Source organism: Bos grunniens, chromosome 20, assembly GCF_055505025.1.
Source record: "Bos grunniens cultivar Pamir isolate PY7600 chromosome 20, Bosgru_T2T1.0, whole genome shotgun sequence".
Classification (NCBI taxonomy): Eukaryota; Metazoa; Chordata; class Mammalia; order Artiodactyla; family Bovidae; genus Bos; species Bos grunniens.
This window is the reverse complement of record NC_141184.1, coordinates 73,871,385-73,881,653: the sequence shown is the minus strand read 5'-3', so window position 1 is coordinate 73,881,653 and position 10,269 is coordinate 73,871,385. Positions and strand designations below refer to the sequence as shown.

The 10,269-nt window shown below is 57.0% G+C and overlaps 3 pseudogenes; all 3 read left to right on the top strand.

Moving 5' to 3' along the window:
• Window positions 1–1,135: 1,135 nt before the first annotated feature.
• LOC147350891 (5S ribosomal RNA) lies at window positions 1,136–1,255 on the top strand (annotated as a pseudogene).
• A 3,407-nt stretch (window positions 1,256–4,662) lies between these two features.
• LOC147350890 (5S ribosomal RNA) lies at window positions 4,663–4,782 on the top strand (annotated as a pseudogene).
• A 3,425-nt stretch (window positions 4,783–8,207) lies between these two features.
• On the top strand, window positions 8,208–8,327 carry LOC147350889 (5S ribosomal RNA; annotated as a pseudogene).
• Window positions 8,328–10,269: the final 1,942 nt, after the last annotated feature.

Below are 10,269 nucleotides of genomic sequence, written 5' to 3'. Positions count from 1 at the left end.
CCTAGGGAATTAGCAATGTCCTGGTTCAGATGGCAAGGCATCCGCGCGCAGGAGACTGGGGTTTGATCCCTGGGTCGGGAAGATCCCGCCGGAGAAGGAAATGGCAACCCACTCCCAGTATCCTCGCCTGGGAAATGCCACGGACAGAGGAGCCTGATGGGCCGCAGTCCATGGGTTGTATTAAAGTTGGGCTCAACCCAGCAACTACGAACACAAGTATTTCCAAAGACCACACTCAAGTGTGTGTGTGTGTGTGTGTGTGTATCTCCTCTTGCCGTCTTGGAGTCTGTCTCGGAATCTTCATGTATTTCTGCCTCTGTATCTCCTGACAGCCAGCCGCCGGCCCGTTCGTCTGGCCCCGGCCTCTCCCAGGCGCTCTGGCTCTGGCTGAGGAGCTTGCGCAGGCCAGCTGTCTCCCTTGGCGTGGGTGCGTGCGAGTGTCTGTGTGTCTGTCTGTGTGCCTGCCTGTGGCTCGTCTGCTCTCTCAGGAAGGTCGAGGGCTTGGCGTGGGGGCAAAGGGGGGGCCTCGGTAGTGCGAAGGGGAGGGGCCGAGGCGCTCCAGTCGACCGCGCCTCCCTGGCTTCTGGTGGGTTTGGGCACCGGACAGGTGCCGGGCAAGTTGGGCGCTCAAGTTTCGCTGCGTCTAGGCCCGCAGGAGGTTCAGAGGCCCCTGGGCCGCGGGGGTTGGGAGGCGGCGGGCGCCGAAGACCGACACCTCCGGGGCCGCGCGGGCCTGAGCAGCGAATGGGATCGGGGGGAGGCCCGGCTCAGCGAGCGCGGCCGGGTCTGGAGTGGCCGCGGGTGGGAGGGCGCCGAGACCTCCGCACCCCTCAGCCCAGCCCCCAGGCCCTGCGCGCACGCACGCACGCACGCCCTCCCGGTCAATGGGGGGTCCTGGAAGCCCCTCGGGCCCCCGGGCCCGGCCAGGCGCTTGCTGGTCTGGTGTTGGCGGTGTTCGGGGGGTGAGGGGGGGGGGCGGGCCGGCGTCAGCAGGCTGGAGTCCGGTCGCGGGTCGTGCGGCTCAAGTACAGCATGCCCCGCGACGAGAGGTGCGGCCCGTTGGCCCGACCTGCAGGGCAGAGCGAAAGGGAGGCGAAGCGCAAGGCTCTTAGGGCGCCCCGAGCCAACCGCCACCGTCTCAGGCCGTATCAGCCCGAAGGCGCCGGATCTCGTCTGATCTCGGAAGCTAAGCAGGGTCGGGCCTGGTTAGTATCTTGGATGGGAGACCACCTGGGAATCCCGGGTGCTCGAGGCTTTTTGCCTACCAGAAGAGGTCCTTTAGCCCCCGCCGCGCGTCCCGATTCTTGGATCCCCCCCGCAGCCCCAGCCCCTCCCGGGCCGCGGGGAGCGGCTGGCCGGGGCCCCGACTCCCGCTGCAGACCTGGGTTGCCTCCGCGCGGCCCGCGAGCCCCTCCGCATTCGCATTCGGCTTCCAGGACACCCGACGACCGGCAGTCCCGTCTCCACCTGGGGCTCCTTTGGCTTGCCTCAGGCAATCCCGGGGCTTGCACCGACTCCAGCCAGAGCCCCGGCCCCCGCCCCACCCCCTGCCTCGAGGCGATCGCGCATGCGCATGTGCGCGCGCACGCACAGATAGATGTGCCCAAACGGGGCATCTATCTTGTTCACTTATACCGTGGGTGGATCTATGCCTGGGAGTCGGACTGCTGGACCATAGGCTACTTCCACTTTTAGTTCCTTCGGGAACCTCCATATTCTTTTCCATACCGGCTCTACCCACGCCCATTCCTACTCACCGTGGAGGAGAGTTCCCTTTGCTCCACATCTTCTCCAGCATCGGTTATTGACAGACATCGCAGTGAGGCCCAGTCGGACTCATGTGAAGTGGTCCCTCCTTGGAGTTTGGAGTTGAGCCTCTCCAATCATTAGTGACGTGGAGCAAGATGACCTTTTGGAAATGCAGATGCAATGCTGTCACCTCCCTGCTCCAACGGCTCTCGTATTTTCCCAGCATATTGAAGATACGACCACTTCCCTTCAGGCTTGCTCCTCACGTTCTTCTCTGATGTCTTTTGCCTGGAATGCCCTCTGCACTCTTTGGCTTCCATCCCATAGGGCATTTTTCGTTTCTGGAATGTCCTAAGTGTCCCTGGTCACATAGCCTTCCAAGATGCTATTTTCCCTGCCTGAAATTCTTCCTGCATCTCAACCCTGGTTTACCTAGGTTCAACCTATGGACCTCAACGAAATGGTGCCTCTGGAAAGCCTTCCCTGACACCCAGGTTTTGTGGTGAGGGAAGAGGCCCCTCTATAGGTTCTCAAAGGATCTGCCTGTGATGTATCATTAGAGTCGTCTCAGTGAAAGCAGGAACTCTGTGTCTTCTTCTCTCCGCCTTCTATTCCCTGAAACTTATTACATGCCTCCTAGCTCATCGTAGGTGCTCAGTATTTACTTAGTGTGTGAAAGACAGAAAAGCTCTTGGAAGCCTCAAGGGGTCACTTGGCTCGGCACTTTTGATCTCTTTGTATATTTGGCGATTCAATTCTTTCCTTTCCTGGGTTGATGGGTACACTATATTCGAGGCACAACCTAAGGCATGAAGACATATCCATACATAGAGGGTCTTGCTTTCAAGGAACTCGTACAGCAGATTTCTACAAGTTAGGGCTTTTCAAATGCTCTAGAAGCATGTGAACGTTCAGTAGGCTCCATTTTCATTTCAAAGAAAGATCGTTTGACTTCCATAGCAAAGGTGGAGACCTTCCAACGTTGAGTCCAATACGTATACCTTGACCATTTCAGGCAAGTCTTGTGGTTCCTTCTGGAGGTGTGTGGCTCTTGCAGAAATGTGAAGATCTTCCATCGTCCTCAGACTTTGGTGTCATTTGCAATCATCCAGAAAGCTTCCAGGTCTAGGTTCCAGACCACCAGCACACACAGTCAGTAGCCAACGGAGTGGATTCCAGGAATACGCATTGTTCACCGGCATTACCGTTGATATTGTTGCTGCACACTCAATGCAGTGGGCAGGGCCTGGATTGTCCACTGGGTCTCATGTGGAATGGAAAGAAGGGCTCCCACCCCCACACACACACACCACCCACCCCCACTGTTGACAGCCTTGTGACGAGAAACGGTCCCCGAAACAAGAATCAGACAAACCAGAGAAGCCCAGATGATAGTCCTTGAGATGAAGGAACTAAGCAGCTGGTTGTGATGGCACCAAGGGGAAAGGTTGCTCTTTGTGTCTGCCCCTCTACTCCTTTCTTCCTGGTCGCCTTAGGGTTTTGTCATGGAGATTTGAAATAAAGTGCACAAAAGTCATATGTGTTGAATCAAGATTTTGCATTTAACCATCTCTCAAAAAGGAAGAGAGCTTCACCTGCACATGTTTCTTTCAAAACCGTCAATTGCTTTTCAATTCTGGGGTTTCTCTCTTGCCTTGTTCAGTTAGCCTTAACAGTAAAAATCAACGAAAACTACATAAAGATTCAAAGATACCAACAAAGGACAGCTTCTGTTTCTGAAATCATCTTTCCATTTAGTAGAACACGAGCTCTATTCTTTGTATTTTGCCTAGGGAATTAGCAATGTCCTGGTTCAGATGGCAAGGCATCCGCGCGCAGGAGACTGGGGTTTGATCCCTGGGTCGGGAAGATCCCGCCGGAGAAGGAAATGGCAACCCACTCCCAGTATCCTCGCCTGGGAAATGCCACGGACAGAGGAGCCTGATGGGCCGCAGTCCGTGGGTTGTATTAAAGTTGGGCTCAACCCAGCAACTACGAACACAAGTATTTCCAAAGACCACACTCAAGTGTGTGTGTGTGTGTGTGTGTGTGTGTGTGTATCTCCTCTTGCCGTGTTGGAGTCTGTCTCGGAATCTTCATGTATTTCTGCCTCTGTATCTCCTGACAGCCAGCCGCCGGCCCGTTCGTCTGGCCCCGGCCTCTCCCAGGCGCTCTGGCTCTGGCTGAGGAGCTTGCGCAGGCCAGCTGTCTCCCTTGGCGTGGGTGCGTGCGAGTGTCTGTGTGTCTGTCTGTGTGCCTGCCTGTGGCTCGTCTGCTCTCTCAGGAAGGTCGAGGGCTTGGCGTGGGGGCAAAGGGGGGGCCTCGGTAGTGCGAAGGGGAGGGGCTGAGGCGTTCCGGTCGACCGCGCCTCCCTGGTGGGTTTCGGCACCGGACAGGTGCCGGGCAAGTTGGGCGCTCAAGTTTCGCTGCGTCTAGGCCCGCAGGAGGTTCAGAGGCCCCTGGGCCGCGGGGGTTGGGAGGCGGCGGGCGCCGAAGACCGACACCTCCGGGGCCGCGCGGGCCTGAGCAGCGAATGGGATCGGGGGGAGGCCCGGCTCAGCGAGCGCGGCCGGGTCTGGAGTGGCCGCGGGTGGGAGGGCGCCGAGACCTCCGCACCCCTCAGCCCAGCCCCCAGGCCCCGCGCGCACGCACGCACGCACGCCCTCCCGGTCAATGGGGGGTCCTGGAAGCCCCTCGGGCCCCCGGGCCCGGCCAGGCGCTTGCTGGTCTGGTGTTGGCGGTGTTCGGGGGCAGCGGGCCGGTGTCAGCAGGCTGGAGTCCGGTCGCGGGTCGTGTGGCTCAAGTACAGCATGCCCCGCGACGAGAGGTGCGGCCCGTTGGCCCGACCGGCAGGGCAGAGCGAAAGGGAGGCGAAGCGCAAGGCTCTTAGGGCGCCCCGAGCCAACGGCCACCGTCTCAGGCCGTATCAGCCTGAAGGCGCCCGATCTCGTCTGATCTCGGAAGCTAAGCAGGGTCGGGCCTGGTTAGTATCTTGGATGGGAGACCACCTGGGAATCCCGGGTGCTCGAGGCTTTTTGCCTACCAGAAGAGGTCCTTTAGCCCCCGCCGCGCGTCCCGATTCTTGGATCCCCCCCGCAGCCCCAGCCCCTCCCGGGCCGCGGGGAGCGGGTGGCCGGGGCCCCGACTCCCGCTGCAGACCTGGGTTGCCTCCGCGCGGCCCGCGAGCCCCTCCGCATTCGCATTCGGCTTCCAGGACACCCGACGACCGGCAGTCCCGTCTCCACCTGGGGCTCCTTTGGCTTGCCTCAGGCATTCCCGGGGCTTGCACCGACTCCAGCCAGAGCCCCGGCCCCCGCCCCACCCCCTGCCTCGAGGCGATCGCGCATGCGCATGTGCGCGCGCACGCACAGATAGATGTGCCCAAACGGGGCATCTATCTTGTTCACTTATACCGTGGGTGGATCTATGCCTGGGAGTCGGACTGCTGGACCATAGGCTACTTCCACTTTTAGTTCCTTCGGGAACCTCCATATTCTTTTCCATACCGGCTCTACCCACGCCCATTCCTACTCACCGTGGAGGAGAGTTCCCTTTGCTCCACATCTTCTCCAGCATCGGTTATTGACAGACATCGCAGTGAGGCCCAGCCGGACTCATGTGAAGTGGTCCCTCCTTGGAGTTTGGAGTTGAGCCTCTCCAATCATTAGTGACGTGGAGCAAGATGACCTTTTGGAAATGCAGATGCAATGCTGTCACCTCCCTGCTCCAACGGCTCTCGTATTTTCCCAGCATATTGAAGATACGACCACTTCCCTTCAGGCTTGCTCCTCACGTTCTTCTCTGATGTCTTTTGCCTGGAATGCCCTCTGCACTCTTTGGCTTCCATCCCATAGGGCATTTTTCGTTTCTGGAATGTCCTAAGTGTCCCTGGTCACATAGCCTTCCAAGATGCTATTTTCCCTGCCTGAAATTCTTCCTGCATCTCAACCCTGGTTTACCTAGGTTCAACCTATGGACCTCAACGAAATGGTGCCTCTGGAAAGCCTTCCCTGACACCCAGGTTTTGTGGTGAGGGAAGAGGCCCCTCTATAGGTTCTCAAAGGATCTGCCTGTGATGTATCATTAGAGTCGTCTCAGTGAAAGCAGGAACTCTGTGTCTTCTTCTCTCCGCCTTCTATTCCCTGAAACTTATTACATGCCTCCTAGCTCATCGTAGGTGCTCAGTATTTACTTAGTGTGTGAAAGACAGAAAAGCTCTTGGAAGCCTCAAGGGGTCACTTGGCTCGGCACTTTTGATCTCTTTGTATATTTGGCGATTCAATTCTTTCCTTTCCTGGGTTGATGGGTACACTATATTCGAGGCACAACCTAAGGCATGAAGACATATCCATACATAGAGGGTCTTGCTTTCAAGGAACTCGTACAGCAGATTTCTACAAGTTAGGGCTTTTCAAATGCTCTAGAAGCATGTGAACGTTCAGTAGGCTCCATTTTCATTTCAAAGAAAGATCGTTTGACTTCCATAGCAAAGGTGGAGACCTTCCAACGTTGAGTCCAATACGTATACCTTGACCATTTCAGGCAAGTCTTGTGGTTCCTTCTGGAGGTGTGTGGCTCTTGCAGAAATGTGAAGATCTTCCATCGTCCTCAGACTTTGGTGTCATTTGCAATCATCCAGAAAGCTTCCAGGTCTAGGTTCCAGACCACCAGCACACACAGTCAGTAGCCAACGGAGTGGATTCCAGGAATACGCATTGTTCACCGGCATTACCGTTGATATTGGTGCTGCACACTCAATGCAGTGGGCAGGGCCTGGATTGTCCACTGGGTCTCATGTGGAGTGGAAAGAAGGGCTCCCCCCCTCCCCCCCCCCCACACACACACCACCCACCCCCACTGTTGACAGCCTTGTGACGAGAAACGGTCCCCGAAACAAGAATCAGACAAACCAGAGAAGCCCAGATGATAGTCCTTGAGATGAAGGAACTAAGCAGCTGGTTGCGATGGCACCAAGGGGAAAGGTTGCTCTTTGTGTCTGCCCCTCTACTCCTTTCTTCCTGGACGCCTTAGGGTTTTGTCATGGAGATTTGAAATAAAGTGCACAAAAGTCATATGTGTTGAATCAAGATTTTGCATTTAACCATCTCTCAAAAAGGAAGAGAGCTTCACCTGCACGTGTTTCTTTCAAAACCGTCAATTGCTTTTCAATTCTGGGGTTTCTCTCTTGCCTTGTTCAGTTAGCCTTAACAGTAAAAATCCACGAAAACTACATAAAGATTCAAAGATACCAACAAAGGACAGCTTCTGTTTTTGAAATCATCTTTGCATTTAGTAGAACACGAGCTCTATTCTTTGTATTTTGCCTAGGGAATTAGCAATGTCCTGGTTCAGATGGCAAGGCATCCGCGCGCAGGAGACTGGGGTTTGATCCCTGGGTCGGGAAGATCCCGCCGGAGAAGGAAATGGCAACCCACTCCCAGTATCCTCGCCTGGGAAATGCCACGGACAGAGGAGCCTGATGGGCCGCAGTCCATGGGTTGTATTAAAGTTGGGCTCAACCCAGCAACTACGAACACAAGTATTTCCAAAGACCACACTCAAGTGTGTGTGTGTGTGTGTGTGTGTATCTCCTCTTGCCGTCTTGGAGTCTGTCTCGGAATCTTCATGTATTTCTGCCTCTGTATCTCCTGACAGCCAGCCGCCGGCCCGTTCGTCTGGCCCCGGCCTCTCCCAGGCGCTCTGGCTCTGGCTGAGGAGCTTGCGCAGGCCAGCTGTCTCCCTTGGCGTGGGTGCGTGCGAGTGTCTGTGTGTCTGTCTGTGTGCCTGCCTGTGGCTCGTCTGCTCTCTCAGGAAGGTCGAGGGCTTGGCGTGGGGGCAAAGGGGGGGCCTCGGTAGTGCGAAGGGGAGGGGCCGAGGCGCTCCAGTCGACCGCGCCTCCCTGGCTTCTGGTGGGTTTGGGCACCGGACAGGTGCCGGGAAAGTTGGGCGCTCAAGTTTCGCTGCGTCTAGGCCCGCAGGAGGTTCAGAGGCCCCTGGGCCGCGGGGGTTGGGAGGCGGCGGGCGCCGAAGACCGACACCTCCGGGGCCGCGCGGGCCTGAGCAGCGAATGGGATCGGGGGGAGGCCCGGCTCAGCGAGCGCGGCCGGGTCTGGAGTGGCCGCGGGTGGGAGGGCGCCGAGACCTCCGCACCCCTCAGCCCAGCCCCCAGGCCCTGCGCGCACGCACGCACGCACGCCCTCCCGGTCAATGGGGGGTCCTGGAAGCCCCTCGGGCCCCCGGGCCCGGCCAGGCGCTTGCTGGTCTGGTGTTGGCGGTGTTCGGGGGGTGAGGGGGGGGGGCGGGCCGGCGTCAGCAGGCTGGAGTCCGGTCGCGGGTCGTGCGGCTCAAGTACAGCATGCCCCGCGACGAGAGGTGCGGCCCGTTGGCCCGACCTGCAGGGCAGAGCGAAAGGGAGGCGAAGCGCAAGGCTCTTAGGGCGCCCCGAGCCAACCGCCACCGTCTCAGGCCGTATCAGCCCGAAGGCGCCGGATCTCGTCTGATCTCGGAAGCTAAGCAGGGTCGGGCCTGGTTAGTATCTTGGATGGGAGACCACCTGGGAATCCCGGGTGCTCGAGGCTTTTTGCCTACCAGAAGAGGTCCTTTAGCCCCCGCCGCGCGTCCCGATTCTTGGATCCCCCCCGCAGCCCCAGCCCCTCCCGGGCCGCGGGGAGCGGCTGGCCGGGGCCCCGACTCCCGCTGCAGACCTGGGTTGCCTCCGCGCGGCCCGCGAGCCCCTCCGCATTCGCATTCGGCTTCCAGGACACCCGACGACCGGCAGTCCCGTCTCCACCTGGGGCTCCTTTGGCTTGCCTCAGGCAATCCCGGGGCTTGCACCGACTCCAGCCAGAGCCCCGGCCCCCGCCCCACCCCCTGCCTCGAGGCGATCGCGCATGCGCATGTGCGCGCGCACGCACAGATAGATGTGCCCAAACGGGGCATCTATCTTGTTCACTTATACCGTGGGTGGATCTATGCCTGGGAGTCGGACTGCTGGACCATAGGCTACTTCCACTTTTAGTTCCTTCGGGAACCTCCATATTCTTTTCCATACCGGCTCTACCCACGCCCATTCCTACTCACCGTGGAGGAGAGTTCCCTTTGCTCCACATCTTCTCCAGCATCGGTTATTGACAGACATCGCAGTGAGGCCCAGTCGGACTCATGTGAAGTGGTCCCTCCTTGGAGTTTGGAGTTGAGCCTCTCCAATCATTAGTGACGTGGAGCAAGATGACCTTTTGGAAATGCAGATGCAATGCTGTCACCTCCCTGCTCCAACGGCTCTCGTATTTTCCCAGCATATTGAAGATACGACCACTTCCCTTCAGGCTTGCTCCTCACGTTCTTCTCTGATGTCTTTTGCCTGGAATGCCCTCTGCACTCTTTGGCTTCCATCCCATAGGGCATTTTTCGTTTCTGGAATGTCCTAAGTGTCCCTGGTCACATAGCCTTCCAAGATGCTATTTTCCCTGCCTGAAATTCTTCCTGCATCTCAACCCTGGTTTACCTAGGTTCAACCTATGGACCTCAACGAAATGGTGCCTCTGGAAAGCCTTCCCTGACACCCAGGTTTTGTGGTGAGGGAAGAGGCCCCTCTATAGGTTCTCAAAGGATCTGCCTGTGATGTATCATTAGAGTCGTCTCAGTGAAAGCAGGAACTCTGTGTCTTCTTCTCTCCGCCTTCTATTCCCTGAAACTTATTACATGCCTCCTAGCTCATCGTAGGTGCTCAGTATTTACTTAGTGTGTGAAAGACAGAAAAGCTCTTGGAAGCCTCAAGGGGTCACTTGGCTCGGCACTTTTGATCTCTTTGTATATTTGGCGATTCAATTCTTTCCTTTCCTGGGTTGATGGGTACACTATATTCGAGGCACAATCTAAGGCATGAAGACATATCCATACATAGAGGGTCTTGCTTTCAAGGAACTCGTACAGCAGATTTCTACAAGTTAGGGCTTTTCAAATGCTCTAGAAGCATGTGAACGTTCAGTAGGCTCCATTTTCATTTCAAAGAAAGATCGTTTGACTTCCATAGCAAAGGTGGAGACCTTCCAACGTTGAGTCCAATACGTATACCTTGACCATTTCAGGCAAGTCTTGTGGTTCCTTCTGGAGGTGTGTGGCTCTTGCAGAAATGTGAAGATCTTCCATCGTCCTCAGAATTTGGTGTCATTTGCAATCATCCAGAAAGCTTCCAGGTCTAGGTTCCAGACCACCAGCACACACAGTCAGTAGCCAACGGAGTGGATTTCAGGAATACGCATTGTTCACCGGCATTACCGTTGATATTGTTGCTGCACACTCAATGCAGTGGGCAGGGCCTGGATTGTCCACTGGGTCTCATGTGGAATGGAAAGAAGGGCTCCCCCCCTCCCCCCCCCCACACACACCACCCACCCCCACTGTTGACAGCCTTGTGACGAGAAACGGTCCCCGAAACAAGAATCAGACAAACCAGAGAAGCCCAGATGATAGTCCTTGAGATGAAGGAACTAAGCAGCTGGTTGCGATGGCACCAAGGGG